General features: G+C 53.2%; 1 long non-coding RNA gene across 1 annotated transcript; it reads left to right on the top strand.

Annotated features, from left to right (window-relative positions):
* The first annotated feature begins 1420 nt into the window (after positions 1-1420).
* On the top strand, positions 1421-6516 carry LOC149523353 (uncharacterized). Its single transcript, XR_016347078.1, has 4 exons — positions 1421-2184; positions 4723-4772; positions 5103-5134; positions 6207-6516. It is a non-coding gene; the product is annotated as an uncharacterized LOC149523353 (long non-coding RNA).
* The last annotated feature ends 18770 nt before the right edge of the window (positions 6517-25286 follow it).

Raw genomic sequence — 25286 nt, forward strand, 5'->3', positions numbered from 1 at the left:
TGGTTCCACAGAGCAACTGAGTTCCAGGAATTTACCTTCCCAGAGCCCAAACCTGATTGTTTGCCCTGCAACTCCAAAGCATATGAATCAGCAACCCAGCCCCTCCACGGCATGTCTACAAGGGCTATGAGCAGCACCTGCCAGGCAAGGAAAATAGACTCTGTATAACTGTGCCAATTAGTAGCCCTGGCCAGAATCACACTGATATTATCTAAAAAAAATTAAAAACGAGTGGCCCTGAAGCACCTTAGGGACTAACAAAATATATAGATAGTATCATGAGTTTTCATGGGCACAACCCACTTTTTTTATTGTGCCCACGAAAGATCCTGGTAACACATAGTTATTTGTCTCGAACATGCTAGTGGACCACTTGTTTTTCAAGTTTTTTATGTTTAAGTTACAGACTAACACAACCCCTCTGAGACTAATCTTATCTGGGTCTCAAGACCTCATGGGGATTTGGGATTTCTGTCCTGTGAGAGATTCTGACCTTTCACATTTTATTTCCATCCTAAATTCAGATGGAGAGTCAAAATTTCAGATTTTGCATGGAACAAAAAATCAGCCACATTTCAGTTCTGAAAGGCTAATGGGTCTTGTCGAAAGGGTTTGATTTTGAAGTAATGGAAGACTCCTCCACGGGATGTTTTCCTACAAGGGCCACAGACATCTCTGGCCCCTGGTTCAAGAAAGCTCACACTCCTGGGCTCCCGCCCAACCCTATCTAGGGTAGCACCGATGTACGGGCTTCACTTTGAGCGCCTGCTGCATTCCCTTGCTGGCAATAAAGTGATTGTTTAATGATAAGTTTGTTCCTGGCCACCCTTAGAGCCACCCTTAGAGCTGGAGGAAATCCAGGTTTATTGCCACAGAAAATAGTGATAAAAACTATTTCATTCAAAACTTGCGATGGGAAATTTCAGTATTTTGAAGAAAAAATCATGAAAATCAACCAAAAAATGTGCTTTGGCCTCATTTGGACTCGATAGTTTCCTTTGGCGGGGGCGGGGGGAGGGATGGAACCAAAATAAGACCAAAGTGTCAGATACAGAGGATTCCTCTTTATTTATTTCCAACCTCAAAGGATATTTTCCTTCTATTTCTGGATTTTGAAAACCAAAATGAAACAAAAGTGTCAATGCAAAGTAAAACCAAACGGCACCTTTCATGTCAACTTTATTTTTGTGAGGAAACTAATAAGGTCCTTGCATGTGAATTGTTTGGGGGGCAGGTTTTGATTTCAGTTGAACTTTGTTTGGATTTAAAATAAAAGAATGGCAAAAAACCCCTCAAAAGAACAAACTATGGTATAGAACAGCCAATAATGACACCCTGCAGCTACACAGAAGTGAGTTTGAGGGTTTGTTCATGAGCACACCAGGGTCATTTGCCACAGGACTGAGCCAGCTCCAGCCAGGAGGCACTTGCTGGCGGCTGTTTGGAGAGGCCATTCACAACAAAATTCTTTTCTATGGCCAGGTCTAAGTATCCCGTTGGGAATCACAATCCCTGCCATGCTGGTGCTGGCTGTGGTGCTTTATCTGCTGGGAAGGAAAGGTGGGTGTGAGAGTGAGGCGGAGCCATGTTAGCGAATGTACAGACAGACGTGGTAGAGACACCCCTGAGATCCCCTGTTCCCCATGTGCCCGGGATGGGGGAAGAGAGATGCCCAAAAACTCAATGAAATTGTGTTTGAGGGAGGCTTGCTGGGGACAAATATCAAAGAGATGATGAAAGGATTATTTTTAGAATTAGCACCTTATAAATATCAGCCATGAAGTCTCACTGATGAGATTTCCAACAAGTCACTAGGGTGGGGTCTTTGTATTTGCCTGGGGGATTTGATCTTTAGGGGCATTTTCAGGGTTTTCTCCCCAAATATGAGGGTTATGAACTTACCTCTGCTTTTTTCTTAATGAAAGTTAAATTCTCACTGTACCCCCAACTATCAGACCTGGGCTTTATGTAGAACATGAAATGGCATGTGACTGACTCAGTTGGGGGGAGCGCTGGGCTGGGCAGTGGGGATGGGGGCTCTGTGTCATTGTGATGTTGAATTGGGGTCATGTTGTTCAGTCTCTCTCTCTCTCTCTCTCTCTCTCTGCCCATGAGGAAACATGGCCCTGTCTCTGATCACTCTGTCTCGCCGCTTCCAGCTGTGTCTCTGCGAAGGGATCAAAGGTAGAAGGCGATTACTCCCCTCCTGTTTCCTCTCTGCGTCTGGTCTCTGTGACTCAAACGAGGGCCAGTAGTCACCCTAGAGTCCCAGCAGCGCTCAGCTCTCCCCCTGCAGGGGATTTCAGTCTGTGTGTGCTGGAGGAGTTTTGGAAAAGTCCAGGGCAAGATGAGCTCCCTGGCTGGGTGGGATCTGGAGGTTATGAAGAGACACTTAGAGGAAGGGGTTTCCCAAAGCAGCGTGTTCCCATCCCATTCACTGGCAGCACAGTGAGCATGTTTGAAAATTCTCCCCAAGGCCCCTGTTTTACACTCGGGGAGTTGGGGCTGTTTGGTGGCACCAACCGACCCAGCCAGTTCCCTAGAACAGGGTCAGTTATTCTGGGGCGGCGCTAGGGGTGGTCAAGTCTGGCTGGGAATCAATAGGGTTGCCAGGTGTCTGGTATTGACCTGGACAGTCCAATATTTTCGCCTTCTGTCTGGTAAAAAATTCAGAAAATACCAAACACCTAAAATATCTGGTACTTTCTGATTGTTTTCCCCGTCAGGCGGCGAAAATCTCTGGTGTTTGCCAGGTTGCGTAGGGGAGCTGTCCAGCCTGACGCAGGGAGGCAAGATGGTGGGCGGCCATTGGCAGTCTGTTAGGGCCAAAAAGACTCAAAAGCATTTCCTAAAGCGGCAACATGGCTTTTTTTTATTATTATTTTGTTTTGGTTTTTTTGCTCTATAACTTCGGTCTCCCCTCTTTTCTCTCAACAGAATTTTTTCCCTTTTTTGGGGGGGGGGAGTATTTTTTGTTAAACCATCTGGCATCCCTCGGAATCAGGTGTCTCCTGTCCCTCCAGCATTAGCTCCATCTGTCAGAGCTGGAAATGGGTGACAAGGGAGGGGTCACTTGAGGATTCCCTGCTCGGTTCACTCGCTCTGCGGCATCTGGCACCGGCCACTGTCGGCCGACAGGACACTGGGCTGGATGGGCCTTTGGTCTGACTCAGTCTGGCCATTCTCGTGAGCTCCCATTCAGGGAGGCCAGCCTGGGCCCCTCCCCTTCTGCCCAAGGACACACCCCTCCCCTTGTGCCCCCTCACCTGTGCAGGAGCCATGAGGCCTTCAGCATGGCCAGAGGAGCCTGCCCCATCTGCCCTGAATTCAGGCCCACTGGCTGGCCCAGGCTGCCAGCCGACCCACCCCAGACAACCAAGGCTGCCAGCCAGCCGGCCCTCCCAACCCCAACCAGCTTCAGAGGAAAGGCTGAGCACAGATGGGCAGAGTAGCAGCATGGGTGAGGCCAGTGGGGAAGAGTAGGATGTGAGTGGGGCCACGTCTCGCTGTTTGGGGAGACCTAGCGACTCATGTCCAGCTGGCCTAATGCCAGGCAAGGCGCAGACACACCTGAACCTGCTCCAGAACAGCACTCTCAGCAGGCATGAATTCGGTGCAGGTCTGCGCAAGGCAGTGTCACTGCTCCCATCCCCCAACCCTGCTGTGAAGAGCCAGGCAGCAGGGACGCCATGGGCATTCAGAGCCCGCTGTACATGCGAATTACAAAGGGGGCAGAGGGGAATTTCCAAGTGCTCCCGGCTCACAGTCTGCCCCTCCCACCCACGCACACAAACCCTGCACGGACCCTGCAGAGAGTCTCTGTGAGTCCCTGCCTAGAGATCTGAAGAAGCACCTCCTGCCACACCCAGCCCCTACCTGAAGGGCTCTGACTGTAGCTGCCTCTCCCAAAACTTTCCTTCCTTCCCTGCTCCTCCCATACAACCAGGCTCTGCCCCCAAATAGCCCCACCCTCCCCTCCTGGGACAGGGGAGCGGGTTGTGAGATTGGGCAGAAAGGGGGCTCTGAAGCTTCATTTCCACATCATGTAAAGACATTAATGTTGACCCTTAAGGATAAACATTCCACCTCAGCATTGTGAGCAGGCCTGGGACAAATGTCCAGTTTTATTTGAGGTGAAAATTTTCCAATACAAAAGTCCAAATTTTACAGATAAAGTGATGGGGGTGGGGGAGAGGAGTTTGAAAAAAAACCCAAGTTGTCCATTCACAAGAAACCAGTTAGGCCAGAATTTGACGTTAGCAAAAATATTGTTCATGAAAAAAAAATCTTGTTGAAACTTTTCATCTGGTTTAAACTTAGTGAAAGCTGCAGAGTTCTCTTCACCTTCTGTCTTGAGAGCTCAGGGATTTCTGGGTCTCTCCAGTGGTAGCTCCCTGCTGATCTAGTGGTGGGTTGGGCAGTTGGGTTCTTGGCCATTTTGCAGAAGCAGAGCACAAAGATCAAGTCTCACCTTTAAGGTCTTCCCTCTGTGAAAGGTGAAGCTTTTTTATCCAGATTATCCCTGGTTATTCAGAATTAGGGCTCCCTGCCTGTCCACTCAGTGTGAGCTGAAAGGAGATGGAAAGTCCTAGAATGAGAACCAGCCATGGGAGGAAACCTTCTCACAGCTGGAGCTCTGCAAACAAAGTTGGTGCCATTCAAGTGACACTCAGAGAACACGCAGGATCACTGACACCCCCCCGTCCTTACTTCTTCCCACAGGGAACGAGTCCAGTGTGACACCAGCAACACTCCTGAAGATCAGGTTCAATGTAAGAGCTTATGTAGGGCACTGGGGTTTCTGGGGTCACCTGCCCATGGGAAAAATGTGGGGCCAGGAGTCCAAGTGCCTCATGCTCTTGGTCACCTCTTTGAGCCAGGCTCTCCGGCTCTCCCATGATGCATCACTGTCTCCCCTCTTTGTGATGAGAAGGAGTGTATCATGGTCCTCCCCAGATGCAGTGCATCATGGGAGATGAAGTGAAGCTAGATTTTGCCGTGGATTAGCATTTTCTAGTGCTTCATTTGCATTGCCTCTTCAGGCAAACCCGTAGTGGAGACATAGCCCAAGTGACAGCAATTAACTGTCCTTCTCTCCCCAGATGCCTCCGTGAATTTGTCAGGAACTACCAGGGTGAGTCTCACTTTTACTAAGGACAAAGTGATGCGAAAGCGGAGAGCGACTGGTTTGCCTGTTCCCGCTTGGCAGGGACCCGCGGGCTGGGGATGTGGATTTCCTGCCGTTCTACAGTTGCATTTTACTGCCAATGACCAGAGATGGGGCACTAGATGAGTCAGGCTCTGACTTACAACAGAGAATTTGTTGCCAGGTGTCTGACCGGTGGGGTTTGCCCTCATGCTCAGCATCTAACTCATCAGAGTATTTGTGGTCAGGAAGGAATGTTTCCCTGGATCAGATTAGCAGGGACCAACGGGTGTATCTGTCTTCCTCTGCATAACGGGGCCCCGGGTCGCTGGCAAGTTTGAACTAGTGTAACTTTGTGGTATCTCTGTAATGTGACATCACTAGTAACTCAGCCAGATGTTAGGGGAGGTGTCAGTAGAGACTCAGATACTTTAAGGCCAGAAGGGACCATCACGATCATGTGGTCTGACCTGCACATCGGAGGCCACAGAACCTCCCCCACCCAGACCTCTAATGTCAGGCTGAGTTCTAGTGACATCATGTTACAGAGACTCTAACTCAGAACTGCCTTATGGGCAGGCTGGCATGGAGAGGGGAATGGCTCCTCCAATTGTAATTGGAGGCATAAAAGGTCCAGACAAAGGCTGGGGAGGAGGAATCTGAGTTGCTTGCCTCTGAAGAATCAGAGGGGTAGCCGTGTTAGTCTGAATCTGCAAAAGCGACGAGGAGTCCTGTGGCACCTTATAGACTAACTGAAGTGTAGGAGCATAAGCTTTCGTGGGCAAAGACCCACTTCGTCAGATGCATGTGACATGCATCTGACGAAGTGGGTCTTTGCCCACGAAAGCTTATGCTCCTACACTTCAGTTAGTCTATAAGGTGCCACAGGACTCCTCGTCGCTTTTGCCTCTGAAGAGTTGATGTAGGAAGTGGGTTGCTGGTGTTTCCCAGCCTAGATGCCCATAGAACCGCTCCTGGTGTACGCGCAGAAGGCCTGTCAGAGGGGCATCTTCTGGCTTCATTTCTCTGAGCAGAACAGTCACATTTTGGTGTTTTACAGAAGCAGCCACGGCCCCAGGGAGAAGAGACTCCGACTTACGCAACCATCGCGCTGCAGAAGGACAGACGTCGTTGATACGCCAGTCGCTGAAACACAGGGCTGGTCAGTGTGCAGCCACATCACAGAACCTCCCCAAATCAGAGGCAACAGTAGGGGCCGTGCAGCCAGGAAGTGGGGGATCTTCTCTGGGACCACAGCAGCACAATGCCCAGCGCCCTAAGTGCTGAAGGACACTGGAATAGGCTGAAGGCAAATGCTGCCTGTTTGCCTTTTGTTAAAAAAAAAAAAGTTTCTTCGGAATAAAATTGGGAAAATCCCCCACTCTGTGTTCCTCCCCTTGAGTCTTTATATCAGTAGCTCAGCTCCCAAGGCCCCTCAGCTCTGTTTAGAGATTCCACTGCCAACCCAAAGGGTAAAAAATCATGAGGAAGCCTCCCAAAAAATCCCCAAATTGCCTTAGGAACTCATGTTTCCTTTGAGATGACTTGGGGGTTTTGACCTTTTGGGGGCAGGTTTCCCAGCTGTTCTTCCCACCCAGGGGAGCCAGAAATGAACTCACTTCAACCACACCTGTGTTGTGAGCTTCCCAATGAGTGAGACAGGCCCTGCTGCTGGTGCAGTCACTGCTGGATTTGGGGATCTGTTTCTCTCTTGTACCTTTGGCTGGTGTTGCTACTGCAAGCTCCTTGGACCTTTCTGAGCATGTTTGCCCGTCCTGCGAAGCACTTTTCTGCAGGGCTTTGAGTGCCCTGGCACATTTCCAGGGAAATTCTGGACCATTTCCAACATTCAAGTAATTAGGAAAGTGAATTCTGGGAAAACAAAGTCATCTTTGTGATCAGAGTCTTCTGCTTCAGGTTCATGCAGACAGTAACACAGCGCCCTCCTCCCACCCAGCCGGCTTGTCCTGACCTTTCCCATGCCCAGCACTCAACAATCACGAGTCAGGCCATCACAGTGCACCCAGAGCGGAGAGAGCACCCTGTGCTTGGGACACCCTCGCTTGGGTCCTAACTGATCACAACAAGGTTGGGGGTTGAGCCCCCCAGGAATCCTGGGTCCAGCTTTAACTGGGTTATGAGGACTCTGCCATGCAGGAGAGCGGCAGGGAGCCCACAGGTCTGTCAGGCCTCTGGGTAAAGGCAGTGGGAGCGAGGACTCAGATCCTTTCTCTAGCCAGTCCCACCAGGGCAGCGCATGGGCCAGGGAAGTGGCCCACAATCATGGGACCATTCCTCTGCTTTCATACACAGTCCTTGGGCCTCTTCCTTCATCTCTCTGGGTATGTCTACACTACCCTCCTAGTTCGAACTAGGAGGGTAATGTATGCATACCGCACTTGCTAATGAAGCCCGGGATTTGAATTTCCCGGGCTTCATTAGCATAAGCGGGGAGCCGCCATTTTTAAATCCCCGCTGCTTCGAACCCCGTGTAGCGCGGCTACACGGGGCTCGAACTAGGTAGTTCGGACTAGGGTGCCTATTCCGAACTACCGGTACTCCTCGTTTCACGAGGAGTAACGGTAGTTCGGAATAGGACCCTAGTCCGAACTACCTAGTTCGAGCCCCGTGTAGCCGCGCTACACGGGGTTCGAAGCAGCGGGGATTTAAAAATGGCGGCTCCCCGCTTATGCTAATGAAGCCCGGGAAATTCAAATCCCGGGCTTCATTAGCAAGTGCGGTATGCATACATTACCCCGCTAGTTCGAACTAGCGGGGTAGTGTAGACATACCCTCTGTGACTCAACCCCCATCTGTGAAATGGGGACAATAATTCTGCCTTGTATCGGAGGAGAGGAGGGGGAAGAGCAGGGGCAGCATTTGATGGAAGGGGTGGAGTAGGGGTGAGGTGGGAATGGGAAGAGGCAGGGCTCTCCCGAGAGCTAGGGTACAGTTTAGGGTATGTAAAATCAGGTTTACAGGGGCTTTGAAAAGGGTTTTTTTTGCGACAATTGACCCCATGTAGACAGGACCAAACGGCAGAAAGCCTCTTCCAGGGGGAAAAAAAACGGAAGAAGGTATGCAAATGTGAGTGCTATTTGCATACCTCATCAGAAAAATAAAACACAGGGTAGCCGTACCCCTAGGGGTGATGTGGGAGGAGTCACATGGGTGTGGTCATGTTACCAGTACCTCCCTTGTGTCCCTCCCCAGCAATTAACACTGATCCCAGGATCACAGTAGTACAGGGAGGGGGAACCTGACCTGACCACCATGAAGAGTACAGCTAGTTCGGATTAGGAAGCCTAATCCGAACTAGCTACTCCGTGCCGCATGTAGCCGCGCGGCACGAGGTTCAAACTAGCCGGGATTTAAAAATGGCGGCGCCCGGCTTATGCAAATGAAGCCCAGGAAATTCAAATCCCGGGCTTCATTTGCAAGTGCGGTATGCATACATTACCCCGCTAGTTCGAACTAGCGGGGTAGTGTAGACATACCCGCTGCTATTCACTTCCCAGCAGTGAGGCACAAAGCTCTGTTAGTTACCAACAAAAGGGACAGGCAACACTGAGGTCTTTGCTTTTCATTCTGCAATGGTCTGCCAGGTGAAGCCAGCAGCAGCCAGCGTCAGGTTCAGTAGCAGTTGGGAGGTTTAGGCTGGACATTAGAACAAAAACTTCGTAATTGTGAGGGTGGAGAAACACTGGAATAAATTGCCCAGGGAGGTTGTGGAATCCCCGTCACGGAAGATATTAAAGAGCAGGTTGGACCGACCCGTGTCAGGGATGATCTCGACGGTGCTGGGTCCTGCCGTGGGGGCAGGGGACTGGACTGATGATCTCTCAAGGTCCCTTCCAGTTCTAGTGTGCTAAGATTCTATGTCTCAATCCCCAGCGGTTCCTCTCTCTCCATCCAACCCAGGACTGGCTCGAGCCTCCACCTAGAAACCCGGGAAATTCACCCCCCACCCCGGGTGCCTCAGAGATACACTGTTTCCCCATTCCCACGCACAGCGTCTGGGTGTCGAAAAGCAACTTTTAATAAAAGGGGAGAAGTAACTTGGCAGCAATTTGGGAAAACCCCACAAACAGGCTCATACACGGAGCCGCGAGTAACAGTCCCACCCCAGGCCGGTTGGTGACAGCTGGGCAGCGCCTTTTCCTACTCAGGTTCTGAAGTCCAGCAACCGAAACGTCCCCTTCACGTGCCCAGCCCTTCCCTACCCCCACGCGCAGACCCAGAGCTCAGAGATGCAGCCGCAGAGCTCACGTCCCATCCTGAGCGGGGGAGGCGAAGGGGCAACTCACTCGCCCTGCTGGCTGCTCACTGGGCCCCTGCCCCCTGCTCTCTGCTGCCGCCCTGCAGGCTGCCCACGGCGCCTCTCTGCTGCTCCCCACCATCCACCAGTCCCATCTGCTGCCATCCGCCTCTCGGCTGTGACCCCTGCCCAGCCATCGCTCTGTCACTGCGCAGGCTGGACGGGAACACGGCCCCGGTTCAAGTGCCAGCAGCTCCCTGTGATTTAGATCCCAGCAGGCTGCAGGGCAGAAGAATCCCAGCTCGGTTGCAATTGACCTAACAAGAGGCTCCTAATGAAGCTGATTTGGCTCTATTGGTTGAATGGGGGGGAGGACAGGCCAGGCCGGGCCGGGCCCTTGGGAAGGGAGCAGCCGCTTGGCCAAAACAGCTGCCTCCACCTTTCTTACACTCAGGAGGCTCAGACAGTCCAGCCCTGCTGAGTCCTGTCGGCTACACACCAGCCCTTTCCTTGGGAACAGGTGAAGCACGGGCCTGTTTTCCTGTAGTCCCACAATAACTGGACAGAGGTGATGAGAGGGGGGCACAGGAGGGCACCTGCCTCCCCAAACACTAGGCGGGAGGGGCCAGAGTCTCTGTGGATCACGGGGAACTAGCGGGGTGGCCTGGCCCCAGCAGCAAGAGGGGCAGCAGAACTCTGGGGAGGAACCCCCCTCCCGCAGGCTGGTGGGAAGCAGAGCGACGTGACTGGGAGCCGGGAGAGCTGCGGGCAGTGCGGGGTGGAGGGGGAACCGCTGCCGCCGGCCGTACCAGCCTCCCCTTCCCCCGCGATCCCAAAGCCACGTCCTCAGGGACATGGTGCCGTGGGGAAGGGAGGGGCGAGGCGACGGTGGGAAGGGTGGGAAGGTTTCCCCATCCCGCTGTGTGTCCCAGGCCAGACGGCTCAATCGCCCCAGCTGGGGCTGGCCTGCAGGCTGGGGTTTGAGGCCCCTGCTATAGACTGAAAATAGCAAACCAGGCCCCTTCGGTTCTCAGTCTCGCAGCCCTAAATAGAGAGCCTGCGGTCAGGGCAAGGATGGGGGACCATGCGGGGCAGGAAATGGGGAGCGGTGACGAGTATCTGACCCATGGAGGGGACAGAGCAGGGCAGAGAGAGGCTGCAGCATCTCTGCTACCTCAGCCCCGCAGACCCCAGGGGCCTGGGAGCAGGGAGAGGGGCTGGAGCATCCAGCCCTGGGTAGATCAGAGCAGAGAGAGACACCGGAGCTTCCCTTGGCTGAAGTCAGACAGGGCAGAGGGTGCAGGTCAGAGCAGGGAGAGATTGCAGATTGTGGCCTCCTAAGTCCTGTCTCCATCCCGACAGGTTCCCCAGCCTCCTCCATGCTCCTGTCTCTGTGCCTCTTGCTGCCTGGTGAGTATGTAGGCAAATCAGTATTGTCCCACAGGAGTCAATGCGGATTTACACCAGCTGAGCATCTGGCCCTCTAGAGAGCTGCAGGGAAAGGCAGCCTCAGCCCGGCTGAGGTCTGTGTGCGAGGAACCTGCCCTGCCCCAGGGTTAACGTCCTGCCGGCTTTGCCTACCCAGCAATGCAGATCAGGAAATTATTTCCGTCTGTCACAAGCAGTTTTTGTCCCTCAAGACCGAGGTCAGAGAAGGGGGGAATTTACCTCCAGCACTAACTACACTGGCCGTTTCTGTTCCCAGCGCTGAGCCCCAGCAGCCAGAAGACCTGCTCAGCTCCCGGTGAGTCCCTCTGTCTGACTGTCCCCAATGTGCCCATGGCATTTACTCCTCCCCTTCCAGGACTATTCCGGCTGCTCCCTGCGGAGCCAGAAGCAAGGGCATGGGAAGGGGAGCAGGACTCTGTGAGATCTGGGCAGGGAGAGCAGGTCTCCGGTTGACTCCTCTCGGTCCAGCTGCCTCTCAGCTCTGCTCGGGTCCATGGCCAGTGTGAGAGGTGGACGGACGCGCCACCTCCACAGCCCCCTCACCCAGGGCACTGGGTCTGGGGAGCAGAGATCGCCTGGCTCTGAGCCAAGGGGATTTAGCTGCTCACAGCGCCAGCTCCCAGGTCTCTGCCCTGGAGCTCACCCCCACAGGGACCCAGCCTGCACCTCGTCCTTAAACGCCAGCAGCACCATGAAGAGCCAGCCCTGGGCAGGCAGGCGGCATTTCAGAGGGCACGGCCAGAATGGACCATTATTTAAACCAGACTGACCTCCGGTGTGACCTGGGCCAGGGAGCAGCACCCAGTGACCCTGCACCCAGCCCTGCAAGGGATGGTTTGGCTGAGATGTGGCTGATGGGCATGTCCAGTCACGATTCTTTGCTGCCTGGGCAGCAGGGGCAGAGGATGCTGCTGGCCAAGGCACCAGCAGGGGTTGGGGAGGTAAATTCAGATATTGACCCGCCCAGCAGCAGCAGCAGCAATTCCCCTGGGAGTTCAGAGCTGGTCCCATCACCTGGTGATCCCAGGAAAGGCCGATCCATTCCCTGCTGCTGCTCCAGGACCTTCCCTTAGCCTGGGCTTGGAACTGCCCCTGTGCCAGCTGGAGAGTTGGGACACAAGAGGGGCACAAGGGCAGGGCGGTTATTAAAGCAGACACGGGGGGAGGAGAGAACTGGACACAATAATCCCAGGCCAAGGTATTCGCCCTCAGGGCCAGGCCAAGATATTTGCTGCTCCCTAGACAAACCCCAGTCAGCAACGGCCAAGCACGCCGAGGGCTCCCTGTCATACTGCCCCAACTGTGACCCCTTATTCTAGGACAGTACATGGGGCCAGGCAGTGGGAACCCAGCCCAGCAGAGCCGCCAGGCTATTTCATAAGACAAATCGTCGCAGGGACTAAAGCTTCCCAGAGAGAATTTCCTCCCCTCGCACCCACAGTCTGGGATCAGAGCCTGCATCAGAGACCTGGTGCAGACCCCCTGCCATTTACCTCCTGCCCCACTGACAGCACCAGGAATCAGCAACACCCCACAGACAGCTCTGGCCCATTCTCCTTTTCAGGTGCTCTCCCTGCCCCCATCCTCTACCTGAACCAGATTTCAGCCCAGCCGGGGGCCTCCGTGAGATTCCAGTGCTCTGTGCTCTCCCAGTTCCCGGCCACCCGCGTTGTTTTCTGCAAGGACGGGGAGGAGATTTCATCCCAGAGGGCTTTGGAGGAGAAGATCACCTACAACTATGACCATGTGGTGTCCGGGGGCAGCTCTGGGAATTACTCCTGTGGGTACGAGATCAAGGACAGTGACAACCAGGTGACCAGATCCCAGCTCAGCCCTGCCCAGCACCTCAGTGTCACCGGTAAGGGGGGGGGTGCAAGACAGAGAGAGGGACGTGGCGGGGCCAGACAGGTGGGGGGCAGGGACCCATAGGAATGTCAGGCTCACAGGCACTTCAAGATGGCCTCAAGTCCATACTCCTGCACGGAGGCAGGACCAAGTAACCCTGGACCAGCCCAGACAGGGATTTGTTTTGAAACATCTGCACTGACATGGGGTTCCCCGCACTTCACTATGAAGCTTTTCCTGCCATCTCACCTCACCTGCCCTTGCTGCAGATGAAGCCCGTTACTGCTTGTCCTACTGCAGCAGGCTCTTGTGTGTTTATTGCCTAGGGGATGACTCCAGCCGTGGCGGTGGCGGGGGTTCCTTCTCACAAGGTAAATGCCTCGCAAGCATTTTTGTACTCTGGGGACTTCTGATGGGCAGGAGTTCCCTGCCCCCCCGCTAACCCGGCAGCCAGTGAGTTGTTGCCTCCTGCTGCACTCACTGGGTGGGGGGTTGCTCTGGCAGGAGGCACCAGACGCATCATCCCACCTGGGCTCCCAGGTTCTGTCTCCGTGTCATTAGCTAGTTATGCTCTGTGCTCCAGGCCTGGCCCAGAGTGTCACACCCGGCGTGTGGGCAAACCCCTCTGCTAGCACCAGTGTCCGGTTCCAGGGAGCAGCCGATCCCCAGGAACTGAACTGATCAGAGCCCAAACCTGGCTGTTTTCCCCACTCTCCCCAAAGCATCTGCATGAGCAGCAAAGTACCCCTGGGCCCAAGGCACAGTTGCCCCTGCAGTGACCTGCCAGCCACACTGGGGAGGGGCAATAGGGTCTGGACTGAATCTGGCACTTGCACTTGTGAAGCCTTTGCACAGAGTCCTGGTGCAGGCTGAGCAAACTCCATCACTTAGGCCTCCCAGCCTGGGAACGTGCCCCCTGCAACAAGATCCCTCCATACAGTGAGGCCTCCAGGAGCTTGCACACCAGGCCAGTTACACAGCAGCTGCTCTGTGCCTAGTGTCTGCTCTGTGCCTGCAGGGCCACACGCTGCTCTGCACACGGCCCTCACCACAGCCCTTTCCGTGTTGCAGGGCTGACAATGTCTCCTGCCATCTGGGCCGCCCGCTGCATCCTGGTCCTGCTGCTCCTGGTGTCTGCGCCCGTCATCACCTTCGTGCTGGACAAACAGGGCCTGCCCCAGCCTGTGGGGCTGGCGGAGACTCCTGGGGGCAGTGGCAGCATTTCTGGGGAAAGAGGCAATGGGAGATCCCCAGTGACCATCTATGAGCAGGAGGAAGGGTGAGGGGGGTTGGGCTCTGAGTGAGTGTTGGGGAGACACCACAGGTCAGTGCTACACAACAGACCCCTACAAAATAGACCCCTTCTTTGCACAGGGAACGCCACCAGGGAATGTCAGTGGTGCTGCCAGGGTTCCACTGTGGAGTGATTAGACAATGTGCAATTCTTAACGTTTGTAGCAAACATTTAAAAAAAAAAACCCTGCAGGCTTGTCCTGGAGCAGACACCACCCCTACGCTAGACCACACTTTGCACCAATCCCCCTGGAAACCTCCGTCTGACCTGTGCTGGTCCAATAAAAGATGTTACCTCTCCTCTCTTCTGGCTTTATTTTTTTCTCCTCATACATTAATGCCGCCATCCACTGGCCAAAGCTATAGTTGCAACTGTGCAAAGCTGTCATGGTTTTGTTCCCCCCCCCCCCCCCCCCGCAAGTTCAGGACCCCATGAACTTCCCCCTCCTGTGGAGCTGAGTGCAGAAAGACAGACAGTCCAGCAAACATCTCCCCTGCCATTAGTACCCAGGTAACATCCCTGTGACCTCCCCACAAAGGACTCTCCTGACATTCAGCATTAGGAAAGGGCTGGTTTCTCAGCAGGAAAATCTCTCTCTCCCAGGATATGTGTATACTACAGAGATATGTTGGAAAAAACAACGTTTTTCTCACAAAAGGACTGTCCACGCTGCATTTGTGTTCTTCTGCAAGAAAATCGAAAGCATGGAGGGGTTTTTTCCCGACATTGGTAATCATCATTCTACAAGAAAGAAGCCTTTCTGCGAAAGAACTCTTTCAGAAAAAGATGTGTGTGGACGGGGAAGAGGGAATTCTTTTAGAAGAGGAAAGAGGAAAAAGCACAGGTGCCCTGGTGGCCACTCCGTCCATAGCAATCACAGCTTACATGCGAGAGAGCCTCCATTCAGTTTAGACGCTCTCTTTTGAAAAAGCTGATCGCTTTTTCAATGGGCTTTGGCAGTGTGGACATGCTCTTTCGCAAGAAGTTTTTTTGGAAGATCTCTTCCAAAAATAGCTTCTTCCAAAAGAAGCCTGCTGTCTAAATGTAGCCCCACTGTCTGGTTCTGGCCCTTCAGTTCTAGCCGCCACTCCCCACCCAGCAGGGCATCTCGTCACAGCCTCAGCTTAAACCAAGGATCAGGGAACCTTGGTATCAACCTCCAAGAGAGCGGTCTCAGGCCCTGATCCAGTCCCAGGTTGGGAGAACCGGCTGCCCAATGCAATGTGCAATGAGACACAAACTGGCCAATCAATGCACCAAACAGCCCCTCACCAGCCAAAGATTATAGCCCAGGGTTTGTTTGATTAAAACTCTCTCAGACCCCTAGTAGATGCATCGTCCTTCACTGTCAAAACACAGATATCTTTAACACAAGCCTAGTTCTGGTGTTACTCCAGCCACAGCATAACCCAGACAGATTCCAGCCCCCAGTTACATTTTGCTTCCATGCCTACAGGTGTAACTTCCATGCACTGACAAGACCTGAGACTTCCCACTGCAGAAGGTGGGAAGATGGATCTTGGGGCAACAGCTGGGGTTTGGTGTATTTCCGGGTTCTATTCCTGGCTATGCCACTGACTCACTGTGTGAGCTTTGGTAAGTTGTCTCCTGTCTGGGTGCCTCAGTTTGTCCAGTTTGAAATCCAGGCCAAATAACATCTGTGCATTTTATACTGGAGTCAATAACGAGTGTGTGAGCAGAGCCAGTGTGTGACCCTACAATAACAAAGCAGCGTGTGCAGCCCCAGCATCATCAACGATCTCCACGATATAAACAAGCCCCTGTCCTGAAGAAGTAGCACTACTGAAAAAAACCTACATAAACTGGCACTGACATTGCCCAAGGCATATTGGGGGTAAAAACCTAGAAAAAACTATTTCAAAATCCAGTGCGCTCACCTCTCTGCCTCTGCTCCTGTATCCTGCATGGTCAGCATCGCTGTTCCCTGAGGGAAGACCCAAATCCACAGACCGGCAGTGGTATTTATACAAAGCCAGCCCCTCGAGGGATGACTTTGGGGGAGACAAAGAGTTTCTGTTTGAGGCAAAGTTGGGGGAAAAAAGAGAAGTACAAGGAGCTCTCCCCCCACAGTAAAGTCACCACCCCTGTCCCATAGACCAGCCTCACCCCACATGTGGGTTTCATTCTGAGCAAGGCAGCAATTTACACATGGAAACAACTGGGGATTCTCATTCCAAGTCACTGTTATTATTAACAACTCACCCGGCATTCAAGAGTAACTCAACAATAACAATCCCCTTGAGAAGGCAACCAGAACACTCACAACCAGCCGTAGAACAACAATCCTATGTGATCACAGTCCATGCACTCATCCACAACACAACACAAACAAACCAGCAGAAATGGCCCCGCCACTCATCAAAGGCCTATGGGCAATCCTACAATAACAATCCCGCATGGAAAGAGCCCCAGTGCCCATGGAGGCACCTAGAAACAGGAATCAAAATGCAAGGCCAGGAGTCACAAACCTTCACACAAATCCCTTTGTGCGTGCTCCCGTCACTCACAAACACCCCCACAACAAACCAATCTGTGTTCTCACAAGTAGAGTTGGACACAAATTTCCCGATGAACGGTTAACTTGCCAAAGAATGTCGTTTTGGCTGCCACACACATTTCCCCTGAGCAGTGTTAGCTGGGCAAAAGTTTTTTAAATGTTCAGGCCACTTCAGAAGTTTGTGTTTGATCCCTAAACACCAAGTGGCAGTTGGACTCCCCCATCCCCCTATGTAGCAGTTGGCTGTTTCCCCCCTGCCTTGACGGTCGCACGCCAGGCCCCTCCTCCCACAGCAGGTTCCCATGTTGCTGCTGGCGGCTCCACCCCATGCCCCGTGCGTGTTGCACCCAGGGCTGGAGGGTTCGGCCCGTCCCAGCAGGGCCCCCCACGCTCCAGCCAGTCTCCAGCCTTTGGAGCAAAGGGCCACGGAGCACGGGGCTGTTTGCTCCCCTCATGAGGTCCCACCTCCCTCTCAGCTACCTTTTCCTTGGCTCCCCCCCTCCCCCCGCACCCAAAAATCAGAAGCCAGGCTGCCCAAACCATGAGACTGGCTTAAAAATGAAACTTTTAGAAAGGACCAAAGCTGGGGTCCTAGGATTTGCCCTCTGAGGTTGGAGCCTTTAGAATTTTATCTTAACAGAGCTCCTCAGGAAAATTAATCTGAATTTAAAGTGGATTATTTAAACCCTGTTAAATCTCTGTGTGGACACACTCAGAAGGAAAGCCCAATTGCAACTGGTACCTAAACTCCCAGACAATGTGAACTCGGCTGTGAGTGCAGAGGGGGCTGGGGGATACCACTGAGCAAGCCAAAGCAGAGTGTTGGGGAGACCCCATTGCTCAGTGCTGCAGTTAAGTCCTTTCCCAGGTAACTCCTCCAACCTCCTTCAGTCCCCTCCCTGCTTTGCCAGTCCGGGATGCTGTCAGTCACTCTGCCCTGCAGCCCTCCGCTCGCTCCCAGCCAGGCCAGGGCCACGCCAAGCTCTGTCAGAGCCGAGCCCTGCCATGAACTGCCCCCGCCAGACAGCCCAGCCCAGCTCCTTCCTGCTGCACAAACTGTTCCTCCGGCGAAGTCATGGTTAAGGTACCAAAGTGAAGTTTCTAGGAACATGAGAACGGCCGTACTTGGTCAGACCAAAGGTCCATCTAGCCCAGTGTCCTGTCCTCCAACAGTGGCCACTGCCAGATGCCCCAGAGGGAATGAACAGTGACCCCTCCCCCACCCATCATCCATTTCCAGGGTCTGACAAACATGAGGCTAGAGACACTATTCCTACCCAGCCTGACTAATAGACATTGGTGAACCTATTCCCCCTGGATTTATTTACTGGCAGTTCTTTTCTGAATGCAGTTTAAGTCCTGGCTTTGACAATATGTTCTGGTAAGGAGTTTCACAGTGCATTGGGTGAAGAAATATTTCCTGGTGTTTGTTTTAAATTTGCTTCCTATTAATTTCATTTGTTGACCCCTACTTCTTAGGGGAACAACTAAATAAGTTTTCCTAACTCATTTTGTCCATAGCAATCTTGATTTGATAGACCTGTAACATATCCTCCCTTAGTCTCCTCTTTTCTAAGCTGAAAATCCCCAGGTTTTTTTAATCCTCATCTGGCCCAAAGGTTCAAACCTGTAAACATTTTTATTTCCCTTTTCTGAACTTTTTCCAGGGCCAAGATATCTTTTTTGAGATAAGGCGACCACATCTGGACACGGTCTTATTCTCTATCCCTTTGTAAATGATTCCTAACTTTCTACAGTAAACTTCCGATAATCCGGCACCTTTAGGGCCCAGAGGGTGCCAGATTATCAGATATGCCGGACTATCAGAAGGGGGGGGTCTATGAGGGGTCTGGAGTGGGGTGGGAGGGGATGCCACCCCAGGCCCCTCATAGCCCCCCCCCTTACGATAGTCCGGCTCTGCCCCAGGCGTCCCTGATTCAGCCGCTGCTGGTCAGTTTCAGCAGCAGCTGAATCGGGGATGCCTGCAATAGAGCAGCTGGGGTGCTGCCGGGTTGGTCCCGCAGCACTGAGGGGCGGCGCTACGGCACCAACCCAGCAGCACTCCAGCTGCTCTTGGGGACGCCTGGGACAGAGCAGCTGGGGTACTGCCTGGTTGGTCCTGTAGCGCTGCCCCTTGGGGCTGCGGGACCAACCCGGCAGCACCCCAGCTGCTCTTGGGGACCCCTGGTCAGTTTCAGCAGCGGCTGAATCCCAAAGCCTGGGGCAAAGCAGCTGGGGTGCTGCCGGGTTGGTCCCGTAGAGCCGCCCCTCGGCACTGCGGGACCAACCCGGTAGCACCCCAGCTGCTCTGCCCCAGGGGTCCCCAAGTCAGCCGCTGCTGAAACAGATCAGCGGCTGATTCCAGGAAGCCCGGGGCATAGCAGCTGGGGTCCTGCTGGGTTGGTCCCGCAGCGCCAAAGGACGGCGCTGCGGGACCAACCCGGCAGGACCCCAGCTGCTCTACCCCAGGCGTCCCCAAGAGCAGCTGGGGTGCTGCTGGGTTGGTCCCGCAGCCCCGAGGGGCAGCGCTACATGACCAACCCGGCAGCACCCCAGCTGCTCTGCTCCCGGCTTCCCCGATTCAGCTGCTGGTCAGTTTCAGCAGCAGCTGAATGGGGGAAGCCCGTCCGGCGGCCCCAGCACTTCCGGGTTCCTGATGGTGCCGGACCATCAGGAGTCCCGGAGCATTGGATGCCGGACTAATTGAGTTTTACTGTATTTGCTTTTTGACTGCTGCCACTTTGAGGGATGTGTTCAGAGAACTATCCACAATGACCCCAAGATCTCTGATTGGGACTGAAAAAACTTGCATAGAATGGGGACTATTAGGTTTTGGCCCATTCCAAATATTTTGGGATTTTGATTTTCCAACAAAAAATCCCAAAAGGTTCAAAGGAAGGAGAGATTTCTGCAAGTAAAAAAGTAAAATTAAAAAATCTTTTAGTCAAAATGTTGTCTTTCCCCAGTGCCATTGGTGGGCTGAGGCTGTACAGTTGGGTATCATGGTCCCTGCCCTGCCAATCTTGTGGGTTCTACTTTGAACTGGAGTGTTACACTTCCCAGCATCCTTTGTTAAAGGCCCCCCTGGGTGTGTCTGTGCCCAGCCTAGCTGCCCAGTCAAACTGTCAGAGTTGGGTCATTAGTACCCACCAGCTCTGGATGCTCCATTGAGCTTCCTGAAATCTCTGACAAAGCCCACAGTTCCACCGCAACCCTGTTCCCAGTCACTGCTAGGTGGCTTAGCCAACCCGGATTGCGGCTTTTCTTCTGCTCCTTGGTCAGACTTTGGATCATCTCTGCTACCGATTGTGCTTTTGCTCAGAGCGAGAGAGTCCCTACCTCCAGCCTTTGGGGCTGTCTCTACAATAAATTCAAACCAGATGCCCAAGTCCACACTTCCAAACTCGGGGAAGGTCAGATTTGGACCCACAGCTGGAGCTAAATCGCAGGGTCCAAATCCAGGTGTTCTGCCCTGATCCAGCATCTCCCTCTTTGGTCTCTCTTGCACTGATCAGCTGCAGCCACCATAGTATTTAGAAATGGGAGCCAGGTTGGAGCCATTAAACCAAGAGGGAGCGTCTCTAGCCCAGCCAGCAGTTAGCAACTCAGTGCAGGGATCCCTGGGGGAGGCTCTGGCCTGGGCCGGGCAGACGCTCTGACTAGATGGGCCCTTTGGTCCCTTCTGGCCTTTACATGAATGACCACGAACATAAACTACCCTGGAACCATCATGAGAACAGAGGAAATGGACAGAGCGAGAATGAGGCAGGTTAACGTGTGAGGACAAAAATAACATGGTGAGAGCGGGTTAATCAAACCCACATCACAGCATCTGAAACCCTTCCTCCGCCGTTCTGAGCTGCTAGCTTGGGTCAGGCCTGAGGAGAGCTCACTGCTCAGGCAGGAGAGTGGAGAGGTGTCTGCACAAGAGACTCTGTAGAAGTTCAAGCTGCTGTCTGGTCATTGTGTAGTTCCCACCTTGCCTGGCTGTACGGAGCAGCCGGACTGTGTGTGCAGAGCTGCTGAGCAGAGGCCACTGCTCATGGCACAAAATCTCCTCTCCCTTCCCTCGCCTGAGCAGCAGCTGCTTGCTCACCAGCCCTGCAGCATCTGACTTCATTGATATGCCCAGCAGGCTGGAACCGGCATCTAATTCTGCCCTCTGTAGGCTGGGATTTGACCCAGAAGCAGAGAGGTAGGATCCAGCCCAGTGCAAATAGAGGTTTGGACACTGTGAGATCAATTAAACCTCTTGAGGCAGATTTCCCTGCTTGTGTTTCTGACTTTTTCCTTGATTCCAAGTCCCGTCCCATCTAGGCTCCTCCCCCTTTGGGTGAAATGGCCCAGGGTCACTGGCCTTCCAGGCAGGCATCTTTGGTTCATGAATATTCATGTTTTAGGGAAGCAGGGGCTGCAGGGAGGAAGAACAATCTAGTGGCCAGAACAGAGAGGTGCTCAGGAGCCCTGAGTTCAGTCCCTGACTCATCTGCAGACTCTGGCATGCCCAGGGCTCAGTCACTGAGGCTACATCCACACTGCTGGCTTGCTGTGCAAGAATGTTATGTGGAAGAGATCTTCTGCAAAAGTTCTTGCACAAGAGTATTTTTCTAGTGCAAGAAACCCCTGTTGTCCATCCACAGATGCCTTTTTGTGCACAAGCCCTTGCCATGTAACATGGACACTCTCTTGAGCAAAAGCACATCGCTTTTGCAATGCACTTTTAGGTCTAGACATGTTTTTGTGCAAGAAGTTTTTGCACAAGAACTCTTCCGCAAAAGACTTCTTTCGCAAAAACCCTGCAGTGTAGACACAGCCTCAGTCTCCCCATCTGTGATGGAGGCTGAATTTCAGTATCTGAGGAACCCATTTTAATGACCGGAAGCAGCTCAGATACTCCAGTGACAGGGGACGTACAAGGAAATGGGGAGCAGTGATGGGAAGAGTATTTTATGCCCCCACTTCTCGGTACACAGGGAAATTTACCCGTGTAATTAAAGGGCAACAGCCTCATTGCTGGCACTCCTACAAGGATGCTCATTGTGGGATCTGAGCCTCTGTCAGGTTTTATTCACAGATTCTAGAGCCAGAAAGAGCGACTGTGATTATCTAGTCCAGTGTTTCTCAACCTTTTTTATAAAGTACGCGTTTAAAAAAAATTAGAAGTACCCCTAGTACCTACAGTTTTCAGACACACAATTTTTTTCCTACCATTCCAACACATTTGTTTAAACAACCCAATCATAGCTAGGGGGCAATTAAAATTTTGGGTGTAAAAAGTACAAAAATAATGAAGCATTGTAAAAAGTAATACAAAAGATCAGATTTCTCCAAATTTCAGTTGTGGCGAAGTCCCCCCAGGTATGTCTACACTTCAAAGTTAATTCAAACTAACAGCCGTTAGTTCAAATTAACTTTGATAGGCGCTACACACGTGAACCGCTAGTTTGAACTTAATTCGAACTAGAGGAGCGCTTAATTCGAACTAGGTAAACATCATAACACGAGGACTAACGCCTAGTTCGAATTAAGTAGTTCGAATTAAGGGCTGGGTAGCCACTTAATTCGAACTAGTGGGAGGCTAGCCCTCCCCAGCTTGCCCTGGTGGCCACTCTGGGCACCACCAGGGAAACTCTTCTGCCCCCCTCCCGGCCCCGGAGCCCTTAAAGGGGCACAAGCTGGCTACAGTGCCCGTGCCAGGTGCAAACCTGCCAGCACCCAGCCAGCAGACCCTGCACCTGGCACGGCATGAGCCAGCCACCTGCTGCCACCCAGCCCTCCGCCTCTTCCCGGGACCTGGCTGGTGGCTCCCGGGAGCCTGCCCAGGTCTGCCAGAGGCGGGTGCCCGCCTGGTCTAGTGAGGACATCGTGGACCTCATCCACGACCTCCGCACTAGGCACAGGAAAGTGGCCGTATAGGGCAGGAGAGCTGCCAGCCTGGCCACCCAGGAGCAGGAGTGCATGAAAATCAAGTTGGTCCAGTGAGACCCCCCGACCCTGAGCCCTGAGCTTAGAATCGCCGTACTGGGTCAGACCAAAGGTCCATCTAGCCCAGTAGCCTGTCTGCCGACAGTGGCCAATACTAGGTACCCTGGAGGGGATGGACCAAAGACAATGACCAAGCCATTTGTTTCGTGCCATCCATCTCCAGCCTTCCACAAACAGAGGCCAGGGACACCATTTCTACCCCCTGGCTAATAACACTCCATTGACCCAACCTCCATGACTTTATCTCACTTCTCTTTAAACTCTGTTCTAGTTCTAGGCTTCACAGCCTCCTGCAGCAAGGAGTTCCACAGGTTGACTATTTGCTTTGTGAAGAAGAACTTTCTGTTATTAGTTTGAAGCCTGCTACCCATTCATTTCATTTGGTGTCTTCTAGTCCTTCTATTATGGAAACTAATGAAGAACTTTTCTTTATTCACCCTCTCCACACCATTCATGCTTTTATAGACCTCTATCATACCCCCCCTCAGTCTCCTCTTTTCTAATCTGAAAAGTCCCAGTCTTTAGCCTCTCTTCATATGGGACCTGTTCCAAACCCCTTCCCCTCTCCCACCTCCTTTTCCCAGTCTCCCCCAGTTTTGTGCAATAAAGAGAGTTTCTATTTTTGAACACACATGTCCTTTATTTTGTACATCAGGAAGGGGGGCTAGGGAAGGGTAAGTGGAAGGAGGTAAGGGAGGAATGGGGTACGAGCCCCCGATGGGGAGGAATGGGCTGGCTCTGCGGGCTCCTCGGGGTGGAAGCTCTCCTGCAGCCCCCCGATTGACCCCCCCCCCCCCCGGATGGCAGCCTGCAGCAAGTGTAGCCGGGCTGATGGCCGAGTGCTGTGAAGTGCCTAGTGTGGGCATTCAGGGCACTCCAAGACAGGACTGCTTTGCTGTCCCTCATCGAGGTAGAGAAGCAAGTGGGGAACCCTGAGAACTGTCTGTCCGGGGTGGGGGTCGGGTCCCTTTAAGCACAGCCATCGGCTAGCCTGAGACAGCATCTCCATGCTCTAAGTCCTAATCTGATGCCCTGCCGGCTCTGCTTCCTGCCATCCTTAACCCCGGTTCAGGGTCCGCTCAGTGTGGACATGCTAGTTCGAATAAGCAAAATGCTAATTCGAACTAGTTTTTAGGTCTAGATGCACTAGTTCCAATTAGCTTAGTTCGAATTAACTAATTCGAATTAAGTTAGTTCGAATTAGTGTTGTAGTGTAGACATACCCCCTCAGATGTCTCTCAAGTACTCCTAAGTGCATTTGTACCACTGGTTGAGAAACATGATCTAGTCCAGGGGGAGGCAATAAGTTTTGGCGGGGCCTAAACCAGAAGGGGTGGAGCCGGGCTGGTTTTGGGATACCCCACCCGCAGACCAATACAGGTCTGGGGGAGGGGGAGACCCTTTGTCCCCCCTTCCCACTAGGCATCCATGTCCCTGGCATAGTGGGAAGACTCTTTGCATGCTCCCCCACCCCCAAGACCTGATCAGCTGGGGGCGGGGAATCTGTGTGAAGCTTCCTTCACCCTGCTCCCACCATGAACGCCTATAGGGCACTTTGAAGTGCTGTTAACTCCTCGCAGGGCAGGGGGGAGGGTGAAGGAAACTGCGTAGCTCCCCTGCCTCCAGGCCAATCAGGGCTTGGGTGCAGGGGAGCGTGTGACATCTCCTCCTGCCCTGAGAGGCGTGTAGCATTTCAAAGTGATACACACTCCTCGCAGGGCGGGAGGAAGTTTTGCACACGCCTCTGTCCCCAGGCCGTAATTTGCCTCGGGGCAGGAATGCGGTAAGGCCTCTGTGGGCCAGATCAACCCACTTGGAGGGCTGGATTCAGCCTGCGGAAGCCCTTTTGTCCACCTGGATCCAGTCTGACACTCAGTAGCACACATAGGGTTGCCAGGTGTCCGGTATTCTACCATCAGTTCCGTTTTTGGGCCCTCTGTCTTGTAAAAAAATCCAGACAATACCGGACATGTGCAATGTGACATGTCTGGTATTTCCTGGATTTCTGGCTGGGCGTCGGACGGAAGCCTGGCAGGGGGCAGAGGAGTGGCTGGGAGGTGGGGCGCAATTGGCGCTGGGAGCCCAGGCTGCGTCTGACGCCTTGGAGAGGAGAAGCCCTGTTCCTGCTCCTGAGTGCATGGTGGAGCCGCAACCGGACTCACTCGCGCTTCTCCGGACCGTGCGCAGGACTGACAGTGCCCCGGGATCTGCATGTGCCTGGGTCATTCCCGTCCCTCCCCCCCTCCGCCCTGTTCTTCCCCGACCCTTCCTGACCAGCTCCACTGCCCCCGACCTCCTCGTGCCCTCTCCTACTTTTTGCCAGCCGGTTCTCCTCCTGATCTCCCCTGGCCAGCCGCTCTGCCCCGACCCCCTCACCCGTCAGCCCCGCCCCCCTGGACCTCCCCATCTCCCCCGGCCAGCTGCGCTGCTCCAGTCCCCCTCTCCCGACCAGCCCCCCCCTTCCTGGTCGCCCCTCCCCCATCAAGTGTGTCCAGTATTTTTTCTAAACCTACCTGGTAACCCTAAGCGCACAGGTCAGAGACCTGCCCCAAAGTAAAACTAGTTTGAACTAGAGCTTCTCTTTGAGAAAACATCCTCCCTGGATTTTAAAATGGAGATTCCATCCAAGCCTGGGATAAGTGTTTCTCCTAATTCATTATCCTCCGTATTAAAAATTGATGCTTTATCACCATTGCTTTCAAAACGAAATGCACTAAACCAAGAAAAGGCTCTTACAGCAGGCCCTACATTACGGAGACTGACAGTGGTGTAAGTGCCAAGGGATAAATTC

This window comes from Pelodiscus sinensis, chromosome 18 (genome assembly GCF_052426305.1).
Source record: "Pelodiscus sinensis isolate ZL-2025 chromosome 18, ASM5242630v1, whole genome shotgun sequence".
NCBI lineage: Eukaryota > Metazoa > Chordata > Testudines > Trionychidae > Pelodiscus > Pelodiscus sinensis.